This window comes from Anomaloglossus baeobatrachus, chromosome 5 (assembly GCF_048569485.1).
Source record: "Anomaloglossus baeobatrachus isolate aAnoBae1 chromosome 5, aAnoBae1.hap1, whole genome shotgun sequence".
Lineage (NCBI taxonomy): Eukaryota > Metazoa > Chordata > Amphibia > Anura > Aromobatidae > Anomaloglossus > Anomaloglossus baeobatrachus.
Window position 1 is genome coordinate 555,472,791 of NC_134357.1, and position 18,929 is coordinate 555,491,719.

At 49.1% G+C, this 18,929-nt stretch overlaps 1 protein-coding gene across 1 annotated transcript in view; it reads right to left on the bottom strand.

Annotated features, from left to right (window-relative positions):
- The window catches only part of LOC142312991 (uncharacterized), a 217,912-nt gene that overhangs the window by 33,862 nt on the left and 165,121 nt on the right, over positions 1-18,929 (bottom strand). The gene's annotated exons all lie outside the window — the stretch shown is intronic.

An 18,929-nucleotide genomic window follows, 5' to 3' on the forward strand; every position in this document is an offset into this window, starting at 1 on the left:
CATGAAGGACCAGTCCAGCCTATCAAAAGCCTTCTCCACGTCTAGTCCCAGAAGAAGTGCTTCCATTCCTTCCCTATTCACCACTTCCACTAGATCTAAGATCCTTCGGGTGTTGTCCCCCGCCTGTCGATAGCGAACGAAACCTACTTGGTCTTTATGAACCAGCTGTGGAATCCAATTATTTAGATGGTCCGCCAACAGTTTGGTGAATATTTTGAGATCAGAGTTTAAGAGGCTGATAGGGCGATAGCTCGCACATTCCATGGGGTCCCTACCCGCTTTAGGTATGACAGTTATGTAAGAGTGTAAAAAAGTATTTGGGATGTCCTCACCCTTCATAAAAAGATTGAAAAGATGAGTCAAATGAGGCGACAATTCTCCCAGGAAGGTTTTATAATATAGGTAAGTAAACCCATCTGGGCCCGGAGCCTTGTGATTTGGGAGGTCTTTAACGGTCTGATGGATCTCATCCGGGGCTATTTTTCGATTAAGATCCTCCAGAGCCTCCTGGGACAGTTTTGGAAGGTGACAGTCAGCCAAATAATCATTCAATATTGTTGTTCTATCTGGGTGGGACATTGGTAGTGACGGAGGGATGGAGTACAGGGATGTGTAGTATGCGTGAAAGAGTTGTGCAATTTTTGTGGGATCATAATGAGGGGTACCCAAAGTATCCTTTATGGCGCAAGGAGCGGAAGTTATCGTTTGGTCCCGGAGCCTTCTGGCCAGCATCGTATGTGATTTATTGCCATACTCATAATACTTCTGGCGTGAGTAACGTAATAGCTTTTCTATTTTCCCGTGTGATATCTCTTTTAATTTAGTTCTGAGATCTATTACTGCTTTCAGGCGAGTCTTAGAGGGGTGGGTGCGAAGGCGTTCCTCTGCTGCTCGGAGGTCTGTTTCACATTGATGATAAAGGTGCTGTGAGTCCTTTTTGAGCTTGGAAGAAACAGCTATGCACTCCCCTCTAATAACCGCCTTGTGGGCTTCCCATATCACTGGGAAAGATGGAGGGGTCTGAGAATTCTCCGCAAAGTAATTCTGTATAGCCTTACAGATAGATTCTCGAGAAGTAGGGTTAGTGAGTAGGGATTCATTTAGTCTCCAGTGGGTTCTTTTTGAGGGAACATTTGTTAAATTAAGGTGTAGTAGTAAAGGGGCATGATCTGACCACGTGATACTGCCTATTGTGCTTGTCGGAGTGTTCTAAGAGTGAGAACATTACCAAAGAAATAATCGATTCGGCTATGGGAATTATGAGGATGTGAGAAGAAAGTGTATTGTCTTGCTGTCGGGTTATCAATTCTCCACAGATCAAATAGTTGGTATTTATGGATCAATTTGCGAAATCCCGTAGACAAATTAGATGACTTACTTAGGTTTGTGGATTGCGAGGGTGCTGGCATTTTATCGGCTCTGTGTGAGAACACCATATTGAAGTCCCCTCCTATAATGTGAATGACCCCCCGTTCTGACGGGAGGCGTGAGAGGACCGAAGAAACAAATCTATTCTGATTAGAGTTTGGAGCATAGAGGTTACATAGGACTAATTTCATCCCATTCAGCGTGCCCTGGATGATCAGGTAGCGACCTGAGGGATCTGATTCCCACTTACTCACTTGGAGTGGGCAAGTGCGAGAAATTAGTATAGCCACCCCAGCTTTCTTTTTTGTATTTGTAGCTGAAAAGGATTGAGGAAACCAATGGCGGGCAAAGTTAAAAGAGCTTTTTTCCGTGAAGTGTGTCTCTTGCAGAAACACCACATCCGCCAGTGATTTTCGCATCTCCTGAAGAACCAGCCTCCTTTTAACATCGGAATTCAACCCCTTCACGTTAAGGCTCATCAACGTAGCCATCCCGGTGTCTTAATGTAAGCTAATGTCAGGACTAGTGTTTGAGACTGTCGCTTGATGTGTATGGTAGATATACTCCCTGGGTCCTCCTGAAACAGAGCGCCTCTACTATAATGAGTTGCATACCTGTGAGTACAACCAGAACAAGAAAGAATAAACCAAAACATACCTACGTTCTACCAAAAAATAGAAACTCTTCAATTATGCAATAAGGGTATGGAATCAACCCCGACCGTCCACTACCCCACCAGCAGAGTCTACTTTCTTTTATACAAAGTTAAGGATACCTCACTAAATATAACCTGCACTATAAACCAAAGTGCGAATCAATTGGTACGACTCTGCAGAAGGGTTAGTGGCGGAACCTCACAAACCGGACTAGGGATCCAAACCTCCCCCCCCCGGAGTTTTGTATAAAGGAGGATGTCCCAGGAAAATGGGAAGCAATATAAGCAAACCAATTGACCCCCTGGAATTCCCATACGAGATCAAAAAATGACTATAAAGTCACGGGAAAAAGCAATCAGGTAGGTCCTTCTGCTCTTGGGCCTCTAGATCGCAGTTTACGTGCTGCTGTGGCCGGCTGCCAGGTCTGAGGAAGCTGCTGTATCTGTTGGGGCAGAGTCCAATCTGGCAGATCCGGGACAGGAAGGTCGAATGCCCGGCAAAATGACTCCAGGTCTACAGGGGTCCGAAGGCTGGCCGACGTCTCCCCTCGCCGTGCAGATAGACCGAACGGGAACCCCCATCTATAGAGGATATTATTGGCCTTTAGGGATGACAGTAATGGGCGGAGGGCCCTCCGCTGCTGTAGTGTCAACCATGAGAGATCCTGAAACAGTTGAATCTTAGCATCTTGGTACATCGCTTGTTTTGGTGGTTGTGCTCTGAACATTATTTCCTCTTTAAGTTGGAAGTCCACAATATGACAAATAATGTCTCTCGGGTTCCCTGTCAAATTTTTGGGGCGCAAAGCCATGTTTGCTCTGTCCATAGGAATTGGGCTATCAGGAGGGCGCTGAAGGAGGGAATTAAATATGGTCTGCAGAATTTTTGTAACGTCCTCCTTTATTTGGGCCTCAGGAACACCTCTGACCCTTATATTGTGACGTCTGCCTCTGTTGTCAAGATCTTCGATATGACGCTGTAATTCTCTTATGGCGTCGACTTGAGAGGAGGTATGGGACTGGAGGTGGCGAATGGTTGTTCTAGCATCATTATGATCAGTCTCCAGCTGGTTTATTCTTTTAGAGATAGATACTACATCCTGTCGGACCGCCGCTATTTCAGACCTGCAGGTATCTTTTACTTCAGAAATAAGTGCTTGGAAATCCGTTTTTGTAGGGAGCTGACGTACAAATTCCCACCAATCTGCTGGAGGGCATGCAGGTTGCGGAGGCACGGGTCCAGCAGTCAGGTTTCCCGGTGGCCCCCTCTTGGCAGCTACTCTGCTAGACAGGCTCAGTGGGATCTTAGAGGTCTCTTTATATTGTGTTACAGGGACTGGGCTCCTTGGCCCTGCCTCCCCAGATGATTTCTGGTGCTTTTGGGGCATTGGGGTGAGAGTCTCACTCTGTAATATTGGTGGTCCCAGTGGGGAGGACAGGGGGGCATCTTTATGAGGCTCTGGGTCATCCCACACAGGCTGGGGAATTATTGCAGGCTGCCGGGTCTCATTCCTGGCCTCATGAGCCTCCTCCTGTGCCTCTCCCCCGTCCCCCACTAAGCCATCTACTATCCCACTACCGGAGCTCTCCCAGTCCTCAGCTCCATCGCCCCAGGCTAAGTCACTGGACTTCCCCTGCGGATTTGCTGTTGGAGCCGACGGACTCCAGCCGCCACCACTTTCCAGGATCTATAATGGGGGGAGGAGCGGCATTTCCCCCATCTCCGTGTGACCGCCGGAGCTCGCCTCTAGGGAGAACGTATACCTCCTACCCGGTCCTGCAGTCCATGGGCGCACGATCTCAGCCTGCTCACCGCAGCCCTGATCCTGTCCGCGAGCGGGTGAGTCACCGCGCGTCTCCTCCGCCGCCGCCGCCATCTTGACCACGAGGTCAGCTCCCCTCCTGCCGGCGTCCGCGGGATTCTCATCTCTTCCTCCGTCTGCGCCGCCGACCTCTCTAGTCTCCTCATCTCTTCCTCCATCTGCGGCTTGCACCAGCTCTCTCCGTCCGCTGTCTCCCATACCTCCCGGAGCCGCAGCAGTCTGTGGAAGCAGGGGATGCGGCACTCCCGCCGTCCGGGCGTCCTCCTGTTCTTGCTCCCCTGGCAGCTCCTTAAGTAGATAGGAGTCCAGGGTGAGCGGCGCTGGGGTTCCCGGGTCTTTGGCAACCTTAAGGGGCTTTCTCTTCCCCATCCTGGGCACTCCAAGCTAGTGCAAGTGGGCTTATTTTACTCCCGGGTGAAGGAGCTCAGTCCTCAAACGTCCTGCTCCATGAAGCTCCGGCCACGCCCCGAAATCTCATACTTTATTAGCGAGGAAGCCCCAAGATGATAGAAGTCAGTCTTCAATACATGCGCTCAGAGACGAAAAGGGAACAATAATATATGATCCCATTAAAATTGCAAATATTTTTCAAGGTTACCTTTCTAAACTATATAATTTACCAAGTAATTCGCCCCCTGATCCAGTTGAGAGGAGGGGGATCACACAGGCCTTTCTCCAAAAGCGCAATCTTCCTTCACTTACTACAGAAACTTTATCTTCCCTTAACAAGGAGGTCTCGCACGAGGAGGTGTTGGATTTTTGGTTCTTTCTCTTCTCCCTAATGATAAATCCCCTGGTCTTGATGGACTAACGTACTTTTACTATAAATCATATAGCACTATTTTAACCCCATACTTAGTTAAATTATTTAACACATTTTTGACGCGATCGCCAATTCCGTCCACTATGCTTCATTCTTACATCACCCTTATTCCTAAACCAGAAAAGGACCCTTTAGATTGTGCTAGCTACAGGCCTATAGCCCTACGTAATGCAGATTTAAAAACATTTACAAAATTACTGGCTTTACGTTTGTCTATTCTGCTCCCTCATTTAATCCATAAAGACCAAGTAGGTTTCGTTACATGCAGACGGGGGATAACACAAGAAGGGTAATTGACCTTATTGAAGTTGTCAATAAAACAGAGAAAGCAGCACTTTGACTCAGCCTAGATGCCGAAAAGGCATTTGATTGCCTTGGGTGGCCGTTTATGTTCGAAACGCTGGCTCATTTTGGAATTTCAGGACTGTTCCTCAATGTCTTAAAAAGCCTGTACACCCAACCGTCAGCAGCCGTGAAATAGCCCCATGCACTGTCTCAACCTTTTCCAATTTTTAATGGCACCTGCCAAGGTTGCCCACTTTCCCCGTTGACCTTTGTCATGTGTATTGAACTTTTGGCTGCGGCTACAGCATATCACCCTTCCCAACTTGCATGCACTTTTAAAGCAGTTTGGTCAGCTATCTGGCTATAAAATTAATAAATAAAAAATGGAGGCCCATCCTCTTAATATTCCAGTCTAGTTATTGAGCTCCTTTAAAAAGCAATTATAAATACCAGTGGAAAGACATCTCCCTGAAATATTTAGGAGTTCAATTAACCTGTAGCTACAACTTATAGTTCAAGAAGAACTACCCCCGACTGTTTGTAGAATTGAAACAACTAATTAACAAATGGAATAACTTACCATTATCTCTTTTTGGGAGAATATCAGCAGTTAAAATGGCTATCCTTCCAAAGCTATTATACCTATTTGAGACCTTGGGAGTTGAGGGACTGTGGAGACTTAAAGGGTATTCAGTCCTCTATCATTCACTTTATCTGGTATCATAGGAGGCACAGGATCAAAAAACAGATTATGCTAGCTAGTAGAGATAGAGGCGGACTGGGTGTCCCGGACATCATTAAATTTTATTGGGCAACTCATTTAAGATATATCCCGATCTGGACTGCACCTAGAGCATACTCTAGGTGGATGGAGATAGAAAAGTTGTGGATAGCATCAGTTTATCTAAACTCTTACTTGTGGCCAACTACTTCAAATAAACCCAGCTCTCATACATTGGGACCAATAACTTTCACAAAACAAATTTGGGATACATGTCTGGAAAAATTCCCATTGAAATCGAAATACTCCCCATTAACTTCTTTCTTATTTAATCTTAAACTACCAGATAGCTTAAGAGGGAGTCCAACTATGGTTCAATAAACGACTTTTCTGTTTGGCTGATATAGATGATGGTCACTCTAGGTCCTTGTTACCTTTTGATGAAATACAATCAGGCTACAACCTGCCTTCAAACTCTTTCTTCCAACATTTACAAATTCAGCATTATATGCAGTCTCTTTACTCCTCCTTGGTTGTCTCTATACCAAATCGTTTTGATGGCCTTTGAATGGCAGGAGTATCGATCAATGGTCTTATCTCTGATATAAGATTTTATTGGTCCCGTGCCCGGAAGAGCCTCCGAGGCACTCCTACATGGCCAGGTGGGAGGGCTACTTGGGTGAGTCTCTTTCTCCTGTTATATGGCAGGGGATTTGGAGAAGCGCAGCTAAGACCTCCACTTGATATACGTATAAGGAAAACCAATATTAATTACTTATGTTCTGGTATCACACTCCTTCGTTAGTGCATAAACATAATCCTAATATACCTAACCAATGTCGGAGGTGTGGATCCACTGATGAAGACTTAACCCATATTTGTTGGGAGTGTATCGCCATACAAAGGTTTTGGTATAAGGTCAAACATTTAATCTTTGAGGTTGCAGGCCTCCACATTCCATTAGACCCTAAATTCTACTTGCTTAATATTCCCCATTTCGGATTGGAAGTAGGACCCAACAGATTCTTCTACATTTGACTACAGCCGCAAGATGATTAATAGCAAGGAACTGGAAGATGGCTCACTCTCCTTCACTCAGTGAGTTACATGTTTGGGTGCGGGACATTCGAGGTATGGAGCATCTCACAGCTCTAATAAATACCACATCTGAACGTTTTGAAGCAACATGGAATCTGTGGGATGTATATTGGGCTCAGAATGTTTAATAAGGGTAATTACTTAGTAAAGAATATCATCAACCCTTGGGTTCTTTCCTCTCTTCCCTTCCTCATGTCATTGTCTTGTCAAGTCTATTTGTCTTTACTATATTTGTTACATGGTTTGTATTGAATTTATGTATGCATTATTTTTTTGAGTGATCTATTCCTATAATGTTTTTTTGGAAAATCAATAAATACTCAGTTATAAAAAAAAATTTGTAATATTACTTACTAGTGAAAGTTACATATATTTCTCCTTAGAATTCAATGTTAGCGATGTCAACTTTACACATGAAGCCTGTAAGAATATAATTTCAACAAAGCCCACATATTCTAATATTTAGTAGGTTTGAAAATAGGTCACTGAAAAAAACTTGAAAACCTAAGTTAATGTGAAGATGTAATCTGTGGACCTGTCTGAAGCCGGGACACGTACACCCAGCTTCATACTGCGTATGTTCGGAAGTGTCCGGCATTCAGCTCAGCGTTCACTGCGGACACAGGTACGTGCATCACTGCTGATGATGCTGCATTGAATAGCATGTTAGCACGACCCTGTGGGCGTACTAACATGCTAAGAGGGCGGCTAGTTGGGGGAAGTAACGCCCTCACGACTAGTCCCTGGCCTCATTAACATACAGTACTATAAAGAATCTTTAGAAATACTTTTTCAAAAGATCTCTTTATCTATGCTAGTATATAGAGAGACGATTAGTCAGGGATTAGCAATATGCATCCAGAACTGCTCGAGGTTATGGGTGCATATTGCACCTGACAGGTTCCCTTTCAGTACTGTCCTGCACTTAAAGTCTTCAGATTAGATGCCCACTTCTATTATTCAGTTGAGAGGAGCCGCTTCTCACTCCTGCCTCGCTCCCTCTGTGATGTTATATCATTGGAAAGCTCCTGGGCTGTGAGTATCAGTCAGTCTCCTGATAGTAGCTGGTTCTCTGATATAACATCACAGACCTTAGGTGAGAGCAGGTCATATCACACTGAATTACAAGTGTTGTTAGAATAATAGAAATGCACTGTGCATCTAATCTATTGTTTTTGTGTGTTGGGATAGTGCCTTAAGGCCCAGTCACACTAAACAACTTACCAGCGATCCCAACAGCGATACAACCTGATAGGGATCTGTTACATCTCGTGGCTCTCCTGAGGCAAGGACTGAGGCAGTCTCCCATTCCTTGCCTGCCACGAGCACTCCTGCTCTGCAGCGCCGAAGGTCTGCCAGACTGCGCAGTGTGCAGGAGAAACCTTCTCAGAGAGGCAGCAGAAGGGTGACACGGTGGCTCAGTGGTTAGCACTGCAGTCTTGCAGCGCTGGGGTCCTGGGTTCAAATCCCACCAAGGACACTATCTGCAAGGAGTTTGTATGTTCTCCCCGTGTTTGCGTGGGTTTCCTCCGGGTACTCCGGTTTCCTCCCACACTCCAAAGACATACAGATAGGGAACCTAGATTGTGAGCCCCAATGGGGACAGTGTTGCCAATGTATGTAAAGCGCTGTGGAATTAATAGCGCTATATAAATGAATAAAATTATTATTATTATTATTACCTAGTGGTTCTCCTGTTACAAGGAGTGAAGCGGTCTCCCATTCCTGGCCTGCCGCAGACTCTCCTGCTCAGCGGCCCCGAAGGTCTGCGAGGCTGCGCAATGTGCAGAGGTTTACTGCTCAGGGAAGCAGTGAGATTCCCGTTATCTCTGCACATTGTGAGACCGAGGATCCCGCCTCTATTTCCCAGAGGCAGGAGGGTGAGCATGTGCAATGCGTGGTGGGTCCTGATTCGCTCACTGACGTCACACGGCTTGATGACAAGGCTGGTGACGTGGTGAATCCTGACTGGCCAGGCTGGGACGTCGTGGACCCTGATTGGGTCAAGTCCGTCATCTCCGCCTCGCGCCCGCCCTCGGGTGGAGCTGCACCTCCTTAAAAGCTCCCCCTGCCATCATGGCGGCGCGCGACCGTCCTTCTATGTTTGGATGTCTGGCAGCGTGCTGCCACGCCACTGCTCAGGCATTACTGTCTCTTGTGGGCTTGGCCCTTGCTGCTCCGGCAGTACCTCGTTTGCAGGCCGTGTTCCTGCCTTGCTGCTCCGGCAGTATCCCCTTCAACAGGCCGTGTTCCTGTCCCAGGTGAGCTCCTCGAGTCTCCACCGGACTCACCTGGTTATTGAAAGCACACGTGCGTGGGCACCTCTGTGCTACCCTCGTGCCATATTCTCGTGACTTCCACTGGCACACGTGCGTGGGCACCTCTGTGCTTCCCCGTGCAACAGGTACACCGAGCCGTGAGATCCGTGCCATACAACCCTCACGGGTTAGGGCAGATCGGTGTACATAGATCGTCTGTGACATTCCAGACGATCGCTAGCAGCAACCCGCTCACTCTTCACCCACCATAGCGGCGGTCCCTTACACCGCACAGTGGACCTTGACCGGCGGAAGCTGTCCATTTCCCATCTTGGCACGCTTCCCCGGGTCCCCCTCGTAACATTACGGTCGCGCCAAAGGTCTGGCTATGGCTGAAGAGCAGCAGCAGTTGCTGCGTTATGTGCAGCAGTTGGAGTCACGATTGGCAGCAGTGGAGCAGTCTTCCTCCGATAAGACTACTCTGACGACAGTCGCCACCCAGGCAGCTACCCAGGCTGTGCTATTGGGCGGAAGGTCTCCTCGCCTTGCGCTTCCAGAGCGCTTTAGCGGCAACAGCTCTGAGTGCCGTGGTTTTATAAACCAGGTTACCACCTACTTAGAGCTGTCCGCGACTCTTTACGCTACCGAGAAGGCGAGGGTAGCCTTCGTCCAGTCCCTGCTCACAGGGAGAGCGCTGAAGTGGTCCACGCCGTTGTGGGAGCGCGGAGATCGGGTGGTGAATAACTTAACAGCTTATCTTGGGAATGGTGTTCCTCGGGCCTCAAGTCACCCACGACTCCGCACTGCGCCTCCTACGACTTCGGCAAGGGTCCGCTTCAGTCGGGGACTTTGCGGTACACTTTAGGACACTTGCCGCAGAGCTAGACTGGCCGGATAATGTCCTTGTCCCTGTGTTTTGGGAGGGCCTGGCAGGGTTTGTCAAAGACGCACTGGCCACGCGTGAGGTGCCTGCCACTTTAGAGTCCTTGATTCAGGTTGCCTCTCGCATAGGCATCCGCCAGGCGGAGCGAAGGCTCGAGGTCTCTTCAGCACCCACGTCTTCTCGGCCTAAAAAGCGTCTGCCTCCCGTCTTCCATCAGACAGGTCTCCCAGCCAGTCCTGTAGGCGACTCCGTGGAATCAATGGAGGTGTCCAAGGTGGTCTCCTCTGCCCCAGGTTCTCGGTCTTGTGTCATCTGCTTTTCCTGTGGGCAGAGGGGACACATAGCTACCCGATGTCCCAAAACCGTCGGGAAAAGACAGCGTCTAGTTTCTATCAGAGGGGGGACTCTAGACGCTACCTCTCCCTCTAGGTTGACTATCAGCGCCCAGTTGCAGTTCGGCACTACTCTCTTCTCTGCCCTGGCTTGCTTGGACTCAGGCGCTGAAGGCAATTTCATCTCGACCTCCCTGACAACCCGATACTCAGTTCCCCTGGTTCTGTTGCCCAAGCCACTCAGGGTTCGGGTAGTCGACGGGTCCATACTACTCGATCCTATCACCCAGATCACCATCCCTCTCAGGATGGATGTACCACCGGGACACCATGAGCAGGTGTCCTTCCTGGTGCTTCCAGGGGGGACGGATGAGATCCTACTGGGCCTTCCCTGGTTGAGACAGCATGCTCCTATACTAAACTGGGCAACAGGGGAGATCTCATCCTGGGCAGGATCCTGTAGAGAGCACCTCGTGACTACCGAACCACCCGCTACCATTAGGTCGGTAGGGTCCTCAGGGAATACAGAGGGGCCGGGTTTACCGACACCTTATGAGGCCTACAGGGATGTCTTTTCAAAAAGGGCGGCAGATACTCTTCCTCCCCACCGGCCATATGATTGCCGAATAGACCTGAAGCCAGGCTCCGAGCCCCCTAGGGGCAGAGAGCCTCCGTCTCTGGCGCAGAGAGTGGATACAATGTCCAAATATATTCAGGACAGCCTGGCGAAGGGGTTCATTCGCAAGTCTATTTCACCGGCTGGTGCAGGGTTCTTTTTTGTGCAGAAGAAGGAAGGGGATCTGCGCCCCTGTATCGATTACAGGGGATTAAATGCAATCACGATCAAGAACAAATACCCTTTGCCCCTCATTACTGAGCTATTTGATCGATTCCGCGGGGCAAAGGTCTTCACAAAGCTGGATCTACGCGGGGCGTATAATCTAGTGCGAGTCCGAAAGGGCGATGAGTGGAAGACCGCCTTTAACACCAGGGACGGTCACTACGAGTATCTAGTAATGCCCTTCGGACTCTGCAATGCCCCCGCCGTATTTCAAGACTTTGTGAATGACATTTTCCGGGATTTGTATCTTTCCGTGGTTGCATACCTGGATGACATTCTTATCTTCTCCCCCGATCTTACCACCCATCGGAGGGATGTCATCCGAGTACTTAAGAGGCTCCGTACCCATTCGCTATATGCTAAGCTGGAAAAGTGCGTTTTTGAACGGGAATCCTTGCCGTTCCTGGGGTACATCGTGTCCAGTCAGGGGTTAGCAATGGATCCGGGGAAGTTGGAGACAGTGATGAACTGGCCTGAGCCCCGCTCGCTGAAGGCGATCCAGCGATTCTTGGGGTTTATCAATTATTATCGCCAGTTCATTCCCAACTTCTCGACGGTGGCAGCACCCATCATTGCCCTTACCCGCAAGGGCGCTAATCCCAAAGCATGGACACGAGAAACGGTAGAGGCATTTCACACTCTCAAAACTCACTTCTCCAGAGCTCCCATCCTTCATCGTCCAGACATCTCCAAACCCTTCCTACTGGAGGTAGACGCCTCTTCGGTCGGTGCAGGTGCAGTCCTGTACCAGAAAAACGAACGAGGAAGGAAGCATCCTTGTTTCTTTTTCTCCAAGACCTTTTCTCCGGCCGAGAGGAACTACTCCATAGGGGATAGGGAGTTACTGGCGATGAAACTAGCATTCCAGGAATGGCGGCATCTCCTGGAGGGTGCGAAGCATCCATTTGAGGTATTTTATGACCACAAAAACCTCACATACCTCCAGACAGCACAACGCCTGAACCCAAGGCAGGCCCGTTGGTCTTTATTCTTCTCCCGGTTCCGCTTTATTATCCGCCACCTGGCCGGTGAGAAGAACGTACGGGCCGATGCCTTGTCACGTTGTATGGTTGTGTTGGAGGAGGACGAGGAGGAGCCTCGTCTTATACTACCCCCGGACAGCTTGAGGATGGTCACTCCCACTTCTTTGGACCAGGTGCCACCTGGCAAGACCCTCGTTCCCCCTGAACTACGGAACGAGGTGCTATCGTGGGCCCATGCCTCCAAGGTCGGGGGTCACTTTGGGGTCAAAAGGACCAGAGACCTGGTGACCAGGCATTATTGGTGGCCGAGACTACCCCAGGACATACAGGAGTATGTGGGAGCCTGTATGTCGTGTGCTCGGAATAAGCCGTCCCGGCAGAGACCGGCAGGTCTTCTTCACCCACTGCCAGTGCCGGATCGTCCCTGGGAAGTGGTAGGGATGGACTTCCTGGGAGATCTGCCCAAGTCAGCAGGGCACAGGGTCGTATGGGTCATCACGGACCACTTCTCTAAAATGGTCCACTTGGTGCCTCTCCCACGACTCCCGACGTCACGTGCTCTCGCCACCTTGTTCATTCGGCATGTATTTAGGTTGCATGGCATGCCTGACAAGGTGGTGAGCGACCGGGGTCCCCAGTTCGCGTCTCGCTTCTGGAGAGAGCTCTGTAAGCTCCTGCAGATAGAGCTGAACATCTCCTCCGCATACCATCCCGAGACCAATGGACTAGTGGAGAGGACTAATCAGACCTTGGTAACTTACCTCCGCCATTTTATATCCGCGCACCACGACAACTGGGCTAACCTCCTTCCTTGGGCCGAATTTGCCATTAACAATTCGGTCCATGAATCCTCTGGCCAGATTCCGTTCATACTCAATAACGGACAACATCCCAGAATCCCGGTTCCGATGCCCATTACGTCACCCGATACTAGAGTGGAGGATTGGGCGACCAAGGCCCGGGAGATCTGGGATGACACCCAAGAGGCTCTTAAAAGGGCTAAAGACCGGATGGTGACAACGGCTGATGTTCGCCGCCGCCCTGCACCATCCTTCGCCCCTGGTGACCTAGTATGGCTGTCCTCTAAGAATGTTAACCTACGGGTACAGGCAGCCAAATTCCCTAGGTATCTGGGTCCGTTTAAAGTACTACAGCAGGTAAACCCAGTGGCATATCGACTCCAGCTCCCTCCACGCTGGGCTATAGCCAACACCTTTCACGTGTCCCTCCTGAAACCCGTACGATTTAATAAATTCTCGGGGTCCCCGCCGGCTCAAACCGACTCCCCGTCCGACGACCCTGAGGTGGCAAAACTTGTGGAGACAAAAGTCATACAGGGCAAGAGGTACTACCTCGTGGAGTGGGCCGGCCGTGGTCCGGAGCATAGATCCTGGGAGTTGGAGGATCATATCCGCGCCCCGGGTTTGATAGCGGCCTTCGAGCACGGACAGGGGGGGGGGCCTAGACGGGGGGGTAATGTTACATCTCGTGGCTCTCCTGAGGCAAGGACTGAGGCAGTCTCCCATTCCTTGCCTGCCACGAGCACTCCTGCTCAGCAGCGCCAAAGGTCTGCCAGACTGCGCAGTGTGCAGGAGAAACCTTCTCAGAGAGGCAGCAGAAGGGTGACACCTAGTGGTTCTCCTGTTACAAGGAGTGAAGCGGTCTCCCATTCCTGGCCTGCCGCAGACTCTCCTGCTCAGCGGCCCCGAAGGTCTGCGAGGCTGCGCAATGTGCAGAGGTTTACTGCTCAAGGAAGCAGTGAGATTCCCGTTATCTCTGCACATTGTGAGACCGAGGATCCCGCCTCTATTTCCCAGAGGCAGGAGGGTGAGCATGTGCAATGCGTGGTGGGTCCTGATTCACTCACTGACGTCACACGGCTTGATGACAAGGCTGGTGACGTCGTGAATCCTGACTGGCCAGGCTGGGACGTCGTGCACCCTGATTGGGTCAAGTCCGTCATCTCCGCCTCGCGCCCGCCCTCGGGTGGAGCTGCACCTCCTTAAAAGCTCCCCCTGCCATCATGGCGGCGTGCGACCGTCCTTCTATGTTTGGATGTCTGGCAGCGTGCTGCCATGCCACTGCTCAGGCATTACTGTCTCTTGTGGGCTTGGCCCTTGCTGCTCCGGCAGTACCTCGTTTGCAGGCCGTGTTCCTGCCTTGCTGCTCCGGCAGTATCCCCTTCAACAGGCCGTGTTCCTGTCCCAGGTGAGCTCCTCGAGTCTCCACCGGACTCACCTGGTTATTGAAAGCACACGTGCGTGGGCACCTCTGTGCTACCCTCGTGCCATATTCTCGTGACTTCCACTGGCACACGTGCGTGGGCACCTCTGTGCTTCCCCGTGCAACAGGTACACCGAGCCGTGAGATCCGTGCCATACAACCCTCACGGGTTAGGGCAGATCGGTGTACATAGATCGTCTGTGACATTCCAGACGATCGCTAGCAGCAACCCGCTCACTCTTCACCCACCATAGCGGCGGTCCCTTACACCGCACAGTGGACCTTGACCGGCGGAAGCTGTCCATTTCCCATCTTGGCACGCTTCCCCGGGTCCCCCTCGTAACAGGGATCGCTGGTAAGTTGCTAGGAGGTCGCTGGTGAGATGTCACACTAAGCGACGCTCCAGCAATCCCACCAGAACCTGACCGGGCAGGGATCGCTGGAGCGTCGCTACACGGGTTGCTGGTGAGCTGTCACACAGGCAGATCTCACCAGCAACCAGTGACCAGCCCCCAGCCAGCAGCGGCGCGTGGAAGCGATGCTGCGCTTGGTAACTAAGGTAAATATCGGGTAACCAACCCGATATTTACCTTGGTTACCAGCGCACACCGCTTAGCGCTGGCTCCCTGCACACCTAGCCAGAGTACACATCGGGTTAATTACCCAATGTGTACTCTGCTACGTGTGCAGGCAGCATGGAGCTGGCCTCTGCGGACGCTGGTAACCACGGTAAACATCGGGTAACCAAGAAGCCCTTACCTTGGTTACCCGATATTTACCTTCGTTACCAGCGTTCGCCGCTCTCACACTGCCAGTGCTGGCTCCCTGTTACCTGCACTCCTATCCACAGTACACATCGCTTTAATTACCCGATGTGTAGTCTGGCTATGTGTGCAGGGAGCAGGGATCCAGCACTGACAGCGTGAGAGTGGCGGACGCTGGTAACGAAGGTAAATATCGCGTAACCAAGGTAAGGGCTTCTTGGTTACCTGATGTTTATCGTGGTTACCAGCGTCCGCAGATGCCGGCTCCTGCTGCCTGCACATTCAGTTGTTGCTCTCTCGCTGTCACACACAGCGATGTGTGCTTCACAGCGGGGAGCAACAACTAAAAAATGGTCTAGGACATTCAGCAACAACCAGCGACGTCACAGCAGGGGCCAGGTTGTTACTGGATGTCACACACAGCGACATCACTAGCAACATCGCTGTTACGTCACAAAAGTCGTTCCTTAGCAGCGATGTTGCTAGCGATGTTGCTTAGTGTGACGTGGCCTTAACATTTTCATGTCCACAGATTTTCCTTTGTTAGATACTAACCTTGTATTGTAATTCCACACATCCTTTCAAGAGAATCCAGAACAGTGTAAGGAAAAAATGCATCAAAATTTGAAGAAAAAAACCCCACGATTGATGGACAAGTCTTGCCGCACGTTCCTCAAACATCAGATTTTTAGTTACATTACTCCTGGTTCCTTTTTCTTATATCAAATTAATACAATGTAAATACAAAAAAAAACAGATAAAGTATTTGTAATGAAGTACAAAAACATCAAAACTCAACCATCTTAAAGGGAAAGGTCTAATCATTAATTTATCTTGCAAAAGAGCGAAACTTGTTAATTTGTTGTAAGTGGACTTCTTCCTTGTTTAGTAGGTTTGGTGGTAGTGATGGTGCTCTTGAGGTCCAGTTGTACCTTAAATCTCCTTTCACTATTTTTAAGACATCCACAGATAGTCATCTTTAACTTTTTAAAAAATGTTCCTGACCACCCATCGACCTTTCCCTTTTGTGAGGAGCAAAGTGGTTCATTTGGAGCCTTTTCAAAGTGTTTTTTCTTTCAAATATTACTTCAGCTTTTTGTCTCTATTATGGGTTAGTGCAGCCACTTTGGTACGTGCTGCCATAGCGTCAATTCCAATATGGATTCTCTTTGTACAGTATTTCAAACCCAGGCTATGAAAAATTTCCAGTTTTCCTGTGTGGCAACTTTGAACAAGATGAGAAAGGCCATTTATCAACGGAGGATTGGCAATAATCTTAGCTATGTTATTATAAGATGGTGTTTACTTTCTAAGCCAGAATATTTGAACATCAGACTTAGTAATAGGATCATGTCCACATTTATGGTAATGTTCACCTCTCCACTCATGTTGGTTTGTAATGTGGTTTAGTGGTGAAAGCCATTTTTCTTCCAAAATATCGCTGTTGTAGTAACAGTTTTGAATACTCCACCAAAAATGTCTTAACAACCCATGCAATGATTTCTTTGCAACATTTTAACTTGCACAATGAAGTTTTTTCTTTATGCTTTTTGCATAGCGCCACACATCAAATTGATGATTTATAGTGGGGTACTCTTGACAAATCTTCTTATGTACGCTCACATGGTGATCAGAAGCAAAAACATGAATGTTATAGCCGGAATGCAAAATTCTATCGATGACAATCTCAAAAATAAGCTTTTCCATGGCTACTGAAGAAGAACATTGAGTTTTTTGGACAACTTCAAAGTCGAGGATCTTTTTACTTACATTGTCCGTAATGGTGTAGACACAGTACTTCGCAGAATGACCCGGACTGTCACACTGACCATCACCAGATATGCATAATGGCCTGCCTTTTAATTCATCCTTTTGTTGTTTTTCTCCATGCGCCATGCAATATCAATTGCAGGAAAAACAAAACGAGACTGGTAGCGGTAGGATGTTTTCTCAGAAATAGTCGCCATTCCAAGAATGTCAAGAAATACATTAGTTTTTGAAAATATTGACCACTGAAAAGAATTGATGATGCTATTAATACATTTCCCACATAACAATGTTTAACTTTGGGCTGTGATTCAAGGATTGTAAATGTGTGTCCTTCATTACACCTTCCTGTTATTCTACAAGAAGATCCATCAAAATGTTTTTGAAATGATTTAACTAAACTCTTGCGATCTTTATTTGCCTGACATCACCTTTCTTATTAGTCTGTCTAAACATGATTCAAAACTAAGTTTTCGATCCAGAACTATATCGCTTTCTGTGGGTGGAGGGTCATCATTACAAGGAACGTCTTGGTCTTCATGGAAAGAGAGGCCATTTTAGATTTTTTGCTTTCTTCCACACTGGATTCATGTGGACTGTAGTTAGGATCACAAAAAGCTGGTTGACCACTCTGTCTTGAATAGAAGAATCTAAAGTGTTATATGGGTCATCTTCAATGACGGGAGACAATGGTGTAACCCCTTGAAAAAAATCATCGGCAATATTAGTATATAATGCTTTACTGAAATGAGGCTTCTTTTTTAGAGGAGAATTTAGGTCTGTGCTTTGGTCCTTTAATGGTGTGATCTTGGCATAGCAGAATCATCTATAATGAGCCCTGCATACACTGAGGAGCTGACCATGTGACCCCTGACTCCTCCCCTCCATGTGACATCATCACAGGTCCTGGAAGCACAGAGCAGCCATATATCTAGTGTGCGGCTCTGCAGGAGGAGGTGTGTGGAGATTCCCCATTACTGGGGCAGGGGCATTAACCCCTTCAGCTCTGACACTTTCTTGGTGTTTTTCTCTCACTGATTTCTTTTTTGTTCCTTTTCCTCTGATAGATACAGACGCCCCAACTATGAGAGGCCGGAAGTGAGGAAACCGGTCTGCTCTCAGTCCTCATCCCCTTTCTGCCCTCAGTCCCCGGCCCCTTTCTGCCCTCAGTCCTCGGCCCCTTTCTGCCCTCAGTCCTCGGCCCCTTTCTGTTCTCAGTCCTCGGCCCCTTTCTGCACCTCAGTCCTCAGCGCCTTTCTGCCCTCAGTCCTCGGCCCCTTTCTGTTCTCAGTCCTCGGCCCCTTTCTGCCCTCAGTCCTCGACCCCTTTCTGCCCTCGGTCCTCGGCCCCTTTCTGCCCTCGGTCCTCGGCCCCTTTCTGCCCTCGGTCCCTTTCTGCCCTCGGTCCTCGGTCCCTTTCTGCCCTCGGTCCTCGGCCCCTTTCTGCCCTCAGTCTTCGGCCCCTTTCTGCCCTCAGTCCTCGGTCCCTTTCTGCCCTCGGTCCTCGGACCCTTTCCTGCCCTCAGTCCTCGGACCCTTTCTGCCCTCAGTCCTCGGCCCCTTTCTGCCCTCGGTCCTCGGCCCCTTTCTGCCCTCGGTCCCTGTCTGCCATCAGTCCTCGGCCCCTTTCTGTCGCCCCCACAGTATAATGTTCCCCCAGAATGTTCTCATTATATGTTTCCCCTTATTATCTCCAGTAATTGTATTATTACAGCGGATTTTTTATGATGTTACATCGTCATCTTCTCCCCATTCAGGTCCCTACAATATCGGATCCTCTCAGTGGAGATCTTCTATAGAAGAGAATTCTCCTGATTGCCCCGTGAAGGATGGATATGGACAGGGACAAGATGGCGGAGAGGATATTACACCTCACCCTAGAGATCCTCTTCCGGCTTACTGGAGAGGTGAGAGATTCTGATGACGTCACATTACACCATTCTTATCTATGGGAATAACAGATGGACAGAACTGGAGAGGTGAGGACTCTGGAAATGTCTGGAGTGAGATTTCTTACTGTGTCTCTCCATAACCAGGATTACATATTAGTGAAGACCTCTAGTGAGCGCTGTCAGGCCCCTGTGTCTGAGGGATGGGGAAGACCCC